General features: G+C 43.0%; 1 non-coding gene across 1 annotated transcript; it reads right to left on the reverse strand.

Moving 5' to 3' along the window:
* Positions 1-549: 549 nt before the first annotated feature.
* On the reverse strand, positions 550-623 carry trnan-auu (transfer RNA asparagine (anticodon AUU)). The gene has a single exon. It is a non-coding gene; the product is annotated as a tRNA-Asn (tRNA).
* Positions 624-8,215: the final 7,592 nt, after the last annotated feature.

The following is an 8,215-nucleotide window of genomic DNA, read 5'->3' on the forward strand; positions in this document are numbered from 1 at the left end:
CACTCTCATCAACACTGAACACTTTTCCTGAGACACTTCAAATACTGTTTGTAAAAGGCAGGAAAGGTCAAAGTTCACACAGTTGTATTGAATAGAACGAAGTTTAATATCTTCTGACCTTTTCTCGGTAACCACGAGACATAGGTTTTCTTATCTGGTTACTTTGATTTTTCTTGTTCCTGACTGACAAATATTCCAAACCTCAGATAAACCCTCCCACTTGCGTCATGTCCCAGTCTCGGTTAAAAGCAACACATAATGACACAAACACTCTGCAACACAGAACGCGGTCACACGTTCCTTCAGTGTGATTAATGTCAAGCTGTTTTCCAGGTTGAATGGAACGGTGAACAAATTTCTATCAAAGAAGTTACCTTTGAAATATCTGGACTGAATTTCTGGACAAGGAGGAACAGCCAATCCAAACTCACATCCTTCACAAAGGTTGTTTTCTCCTGTGACTGAAATACATCATGTAACTTGAATTATGAGTTCAAGCTCACAAGACGCCGATGTGAACTTCTGAAGCATGTTGCTAATAATGACATAAGGCTCTGCTGGGAGTTGAACCCAGGATCTTCTATTTAATAGATAGATGTTTTAGCCAACTAAGCTACAGAGCCAAATAACAAATGCTTCTACAGTTGAAATCAGAAGAGGGCACTATATTATCATCCCATTTCTCCACTGGTCACAACATATTTTAAACATTTCCCACTTACTGATACAGTCAATCATATGCTCTATTTTTCTCTGTACTGAGAATGAATGTTTTGGAAGAAGATACATACATTCAATTGTTTCTGAAAGGTTACAGAACACAACATATGAGTAATATTCCCCATTGCTTTCTCAGCACTGATGGATTGTGAAGCGGGAGACAGCCAGAAGTCCCACTGAGCCACACTGACCCCGAGCTGAGAAAGAAATGAGATAAAGTTCAATCTTTCACAGCGAGATGCTGCAGAGAGAGGAGTCCCAAATCAAAGTGAGACTTGCTCATACTGTTGTTGAATTTCATTTCAAACACTCCTTGTACTCTCTGCTCATGAAGCCCCCAAAAAAGGGAAAAACAGAATGGCACTCAAACTCACAACCCTGAGATTAAAAGTCTCATGTTCGACTGACTGAACTGTCACTTCTACTCAGTCTCTTATTGGATGGATGCAACTGTATGCTCCAATGCAGGGGCAGCTTTCAAATCCTCCCATGGATCCACATGTCAGTCTGAGTTACATGTTGTAGACTTAAGCAAAGGAAATCTGCTCACTTCCAAAACTATCAGTGAGTTGAAGCTGATTACGATCAACATCATCAGAGGTCAGAACTACCTGGTGAAAGAAAACACCCTGAAGAAGGATCCACAATTCTTCAAACGCATCAAAAAAGTGAAAAACCAATAAATCCATGAGTTAATCCAAACCAAACAACAGAAACACAGAAGAATTCCATTCCATACCAGATACTAGTCGTATTGTTTCTGTATCCAGCTCTCAGTTACTGCTCCACCTTCATACACCCCCTTGGTGATCTGCACATTTTGTTCATTTCAATTTTGTCGACAGGCTCTTTGAATCCAGTTCTCTGGTCCTCAAACAGGCTCCGCATGAAAGTCAATTCCGCCTGCTGTCAGGCTGCAACCGATCGATGACCTTCAACTAAAAACACAAAAGACAATGGGCTCGTCTGGGAGTTGAACCTGGGACCTCTCGCATATTAACCAATTACAGACCCAAAGCGAGAAACATACCTCGAGACCAACAAGCCACTTACAGTGCATGCATTTTTAGCTCCTTTGGAAAAGCTGTTCATCCATTTTTTTTCAGATCAATGCAACATCCTGTAAATGCTGAAATCATAACAGAAAGTGTTGGAAATGTTCAGCAGCTCTGGCAGCATCTGTGGCGAGAGAAACACAGTTAACATTTCAGGGTGTTCACCTTTTGTCTCAGCCATCATTTCAGACTGCCTCTGTCCATCCAATCTCACTTTCTATTCTATCCACATTCTAACCATTCACAACGTAATTACATTTTTCATGAATTCCTCATTTCTTTTATGAATGACAATTTCATATTTCCGGCGCTTGCTTCGGACACCACCACAAGTGGAATCATGTCTCCATCTACCCAATCAAACCACTTCGCTGTATCCTCACATTGCAATGTTTCTTTAACCCTGACAGACTGTGGAGTTTCTGCTGCTTGATTGCAGTTCTTGTTTCCTGCCAGTAGATGTCACCTCACTCCAATACAATGAAGTTTACAAATCTGAGAGAGACACAACAGGAAATAATTGTTCACATTCTCGTGAATGTGTGGGATTTAGAAATACTAGGAGTGGAGACGAGTTATTATTGCATTTTGTCAAAACAAACATAACTTATAATGTTGTGTTAAATCCATCACTCTGTTTTCTTGACTCTGCGAGTGACCTGGAGTCATTGAGTCACTGAGTCATTTGTGGGATAAAAGGAGGCCATTCGCCCCATCGAGTCCATGGCAGCTCTCCAGGGAAAGATCCAGTCAGTCCCACTCGAATGCTCGATCCCCGTAGCCCTGCAAATTTATTTCCTTCAAGGGCCCATCCAAATTCCTTTTGTAATCATCGATTGTTTCCACTTCCACAACCCTCATGGGCAGCGAGTTACAGATCATCACCAATCACTATGTAAAAAAGGTTCTTACACACATTCTCCCTGCAGCTCTTGCCCAAAACATTCAATCTGTGTCCCTAGTCCTTGTACCAATAGTTAATGGGAACAATTTTTCCTTGCCAACTTATCTAAAACTGTCATAGCCTTATACACCTCTATCAATTCTCCCCTCAATCTCCTTTGATACAGGCAGAACAACCCTAGCTATTCCAGCCTAACCTTGAAACTATAATCCTCCATCCCTGGAACCATTCCGGTAAATCTCCTCTGCATCCTCTCAAGGATCCGCACATTCTTTCTAAAGTGTGGTGAGCAGAACTGGACACAACACTCCAATTGGGGCCAAACCAGAGCTTTATAATGGTTCAGCATAATTCCCCAGCTTTGTACTCAATGCCTCTATTTATAAAGCCCAAGATCCCATCTACTTTGCTAAGCACTCTCGCAATATGTCTTGCCAACTTCAAAGATTGATGGACATGCACCCAAGTCCCTCTACTCCTGCACATTCTTCACCACTGGAGCATTGTGTATGTATTGTCTCTCCCTATTCCTTCTGCTAAAATACTTCACCTCACATCAATCACTATTAAATTCCAGCTGCCACCTGTCTGCCCATTCTGCTATCCTATCACTGTCCTGTTGCAAACAATTCATATCATCCTCACTGTTTGCCACTGATCCAGGTTTAGTGTTATCGGCAGATTTTGAGATTCTACTCTATATTTCAAGATCCAAGTCATTTATCTGTAGCAAAAAAAGCAGTGGTTCTAGCACTTACCCCTGGGAACACCACTGTCGACTATCCTCCAGTCTGGCAAAGAACCATTTAATATGACTCACTGTTTTCTGTCCTTTAGCCACTTTTCTATCAAATTGGACACTGATCCTCCTATTCCATGAACCTCAATTTTGTTAACCACCCTTTTATGTGGTACCTTATCAAATACTTTCATAAAATCCATATAAAGAACATCCACTGCGTTCCCTTCATCAACCTGCTCTGTTAGTTCATCACAAAATGCAGTTAGATTAGTCAAGCATGAAATTCCATTTATAAATCCATGCTCACTATCCTTAATTAACTCAAACCTCTCCAAGTGACTGTTGATTTTTCCCTGTTTATTGTTTCTGAAACCTTACCCACCACTACTGTTAATCTAACTGGCCTGTAGTTAGCCGGACTGTCCTTACACCCTTTCTTGAATAAGGGTGTCACATTTGCCACTGTTCAATCCTCTGGCACCTCCCCCGTATCCAGGGAAGATTGGAAGATTATAACAAGCCCTTCCGTTATCTGCATCCGCATTTCCTTTTGCAATCTGGGATGTAAGCCAACTGTACCAGGTGATTTATCTACCCGAAGCACAGCCAGCCTTTTTAGTAGCTCCCTCTCTCAATTTGTACCCTATCCATTGCCTCTACTCTCTCCGCTTCTGCTGATATTTTGTCAGATTCCAATTCCTTAGTGATCACTGATACAAAGTACTCATTAAATATATTAATATTGCCCAGCACCTCTGAGCATATACTATCCTCTTTGTCCTTAATAAGGCCCACTCCACCTCTTGCTACCCACTGATTACTTATCTACTGCTCAAAGATCAGTACTGCTCAAAGGGTGCCCTTTCATGTTGACTGCCATTCTCTTCTCATAGAAATAAAGAATAAGCTAAATATAGAAGATATAAATATTTCACATCCTTGGGTGAAGTGGAATTTTTTTATGTTGTGGGTGGTAATGTCCTGACCCACGAGTGTGGTGGAAGCAGAGACAATCAATGATTTGAAAAGGAAATTGGATGGATACTTGAAGGAAAGAAACTTGCAGGAGGAAAGGGATCGAGCTGGTGAGCGGAACTGACTCGATTGCTCCGGGGAGAGCCAGCATGGACATGATGGGCCAAATGACCACCTTCTATGCTGTAAATGACTCTGTGTTGTTTCTCAAATCCAATCCACTGGTGTTTGGTAAATGATTTCAAAGTAAATTGTGCAACTGGAAAATCAGAACAAAAGCATGGGACGCATGAAGAATTGAAATTGCCTTTAGATCTTCAATCGAACACTCCCCCAACTGAGCTATTTCAGCCCCACATTGTTAATGTCTTTGTGTCCTTGTTTTGGAAGAAAATACATACATTCAATTGTTTCTGAAAGGTTACAGAACACAACATGGGAGTAATATTCCCCATTGCTTTCTCAGCACTGATGGATTGTGAAGCGGGAGACAGCCAGAAGTCCCACTGAGCCGCACAGACACCCAGCTGAGAATTAAATGAGATAAAATTCAATCTTTCATCGCAAGATGCTGCAGAGAGATGAGTCCTGAATCAAAGCAAGACTTGCTCATACTGTTGTTGAATTTCATTTCAAACACTCCTTGTACTCTCTGCTAATGAAGCCTAAAAAAAGGGAAAAACAGAATTGCACTCAAACTCACAACCCTGAGATTAAAAGTCTCATATTCGACTGACTGAACTGTCACTTCAACTTAGTCTCTTATTGGATGGATACAATTGTATGCTCCAATGCAGGGGTGGCTTTCAAATCCTCCCTTGTCAGACTGAGTTACATCTTGCAGACTCAAGCAAAGGAAATTTGCTCAGTTCCAAAACTATCAGAAGCTTATTACGATCAACATCATCAGAGGTCAGAACTTCCTGGTGAATGGAAACACCCTGAAGAAGGATCCACAATTATTCAAACGCATCAAAAAAGAGAAGAACAAGAAAATCGATGAGTTATTACTATTAGAGATACAGCACTGAAACAGGCCCTTCGGCCCACCAGGTCTGTGCCGACCAACAACCACCCGTTTATACTAACCCTACAGGAATCCCATATTCCCTACCACCTACCGACACTAGGGGCAAATTACAATGGCCAATTTAACTATCATCTGCAAGTCTTTGGAGGGGGCAGGAAACCAGAGCACCCAGCAAAAACCCACACAGACACAGGGAGAACTTGCAAACTCCACACAGGCAGTACTCAGAATTAAACCCTGGCCCCTGAGACTGTGAGGTTGTGGGGCTAACCACTGCGTCACTGTGCTGCCCTAATCCGAACCAAACAACAGAAACATAGAAGAATGCCATTCCATACTAGATACTGGTCGTGTTGTTTTTGGATCCAGCTCTCAGTTACTGCTCCACCTTCAGACACCCACTTGGCGACCTGTGCATTTTGTTCATTTCAATTTTGTCGACAGGCTCTTTGAATCCAGTTCTCTGGTCCTCAAACAGGATCTGTATGAACGTCAATTTCGCTTTCTGTAAGGCTGCAACCAATTGATGACCTTCAACTAAAAACACAAATGAAGAAGGGCTAGTCTGTTAACCTCTCGCATATTAACCAATCAGACACCCAAAGCGGGAATCATACCCCTGGACCAACAAGCCACTTACAAGGTGCATTATTTTTAGTTCTCTTTAGAACTGTGCCATTAAGTATATATTGTCTCTCCCAATTCCTTCTGCGATAGTGCATCACCTCACACTAGTCGCTATTAAATTCTATTTGCCACCTGTCTGCCCATTCTGCTAGCCTTTCACTGTCCTGTTACAGGCAGGTCATATCATCCTCACTGTTTACCACTCCTCCAGGTTTGGTGTTATCCGTATATTTTGAGATTCTACTCGTTATTCCAAGATCCGAGTCATTTCCATATAGCAGAAAAAGCTGTGGTTCTCGCAGTGACCACTGGAGAACACCCACTGTCGACTATCCTCCAGTCAGACAAAGAACCATTTACTACGATACGCTATTTTCTGTCCATAAGGCAATTTTCTATCCAATTGGACAGTGACTCTCCTATTCCATGAACCTCAATTTTGTTAACCATCCTTTTATGTGGTACCTTATAATCCATTCTTAATCCATCCATCCATCCTTTCTTAAAATCCATATCAACAACATTCGCTGCATCATCTTCCTGTTAGTTCATCAGAAAATGCAGTTAGTCAAGCATGGTCTCCCATTTATAAATCCATGCTCACTCTCCTCAATTAACTCAAATCTCTCCAAGTGACTGTTGAGTTTTTCCCTAATATTGTTTCTAAAACCTTACTCACCACTGCTGTTAATCACACTGGCCTGTAGTTACCTGGATTGTCCATACACCCTTTGTTGAAATAGGAAGTCACATTTGCCTCTGTTCAGTCCTCTGGCCCCTCCACAGTGCTTTTTGGGAGGCTGTTCCTGGTTTTTGACCCTGCAACAGTAAACTAATGGCGGTATAATGCCGAGTCAGGATGGTGTGTGACTTGGAGGGGAACTTCAAGGTGGTGATGTTCCCATGCGTCTGCTACCTTTGTCCTTCTAGGTGGTAGAGTTTGTGGGTTGGAAGGTGCTGTTGAAGGAGGCTTGGTAAGTTGCTGCAGTACATCTTGTAAATGTTACACACTGCTGCCACTCTGCACTGGTGCTCGAGGGAATGAATGTTTAAGGTGGTGGATGGGGTGCCAATCAAGTGGGCTGCATTGACCTAATGGTGTCAATCTCTTGAGTGTTGTTGGAGCTGCAAGCATCCAGGCATGAGTATTCCATCACATTCCTGACTTGTGCCTTGTAGATGGTGGGCAGGCTTTGGCGAGTCAAGAGGTGAGTTAGTTGCCGCAGAGTTCCTAGCCTCCGACCCGCTCTTGTAGTAGTAGCTGTAGCTGTAATAGTAATAGGCAACCGTCCGTCTCGGAAGGCGATGGGCTACGCCCGGGGTGTACATCACTTCTGTATTAAACATCGTTTGTTGTGGCTGTAGAGGACGACACGTGAGTGACAATCCCTTACACAGCTGCTACAGATGAATATCATTGATCCGATGTCGACTGACAATTTTTCCTTCCTCTGAGCTCTCTTTCCCCCCAACTGGTCATTTCTTTTGTCCTCTGCTTTTCCCATGGTCTTCCTGAATGCCTTTCTCCAGGAATTCCAGTCAGCAGGAAGGAATTCCCATGCATCGACTACACTCCCAGTCTGCTGGATATCTCGCTTGCAGATGTCCTTGTATCACAGACGTGGGTGACCTGTTGGTCTCGTGCTGATAGCAAGCTCACCATAGAGCGTGTCTTTGGCAAAGCGACCGTCATCCATTCAGCACACAGGACCCAGTCAACAGAGTCACCGCTGACTCAAGAGGGCAAACATGCTGCAGATCCCTGCACGCTGGTGTACTTCTGCATTCGGCACTCTGTCCTGCCAGGAGATGCCCAATATCCATCTGAGGCAGTGGAGGTGGAAGCTGTTCAACTGCTTTTCGTGGCTTGTATAAGTTGTTGATGCTTCTCTACTATAAAGGAGGGTGCTGAGAACACAAGCCTGGTACATGTGGAGCTTTGTATTTTTGGTCAGTTTGCTGTTGGTTCACATTGGTCTTCTCAACTTTGACATGACAGCTGCAGCATTGACAATCCTGGTGCTGATTTCAGTATCAAGGGACAGATTGCTGGTGATTGTTGATCCTCCAAAGTGAGGTTGTCGATGGTGATGGAAGGTGGAGTCTCTACGTCCTGGCCCAAAACTTTGATCTTCTTGATGCTGATCGTCAGTCCAAACTCC

Source organism: Heterodontus francisci, unplaced genomic scaffold (genome assembly GCF_036365525.1).
Source record: "Heterodontus francisci isolate sHetFra1 unplaced genomic scaffold, sHetFra1.hap1 HAP1_SCAFFOLD_456, whole genome shotgun sequence".
NCBI classification, from domain to species: domain Eukaryota; kingdom Metazoa; phylum Chordata; class Chondrichthyes; order Heterodontiformes; family Heterodontidae; genus Heterodontus; species Heterodontus francisci.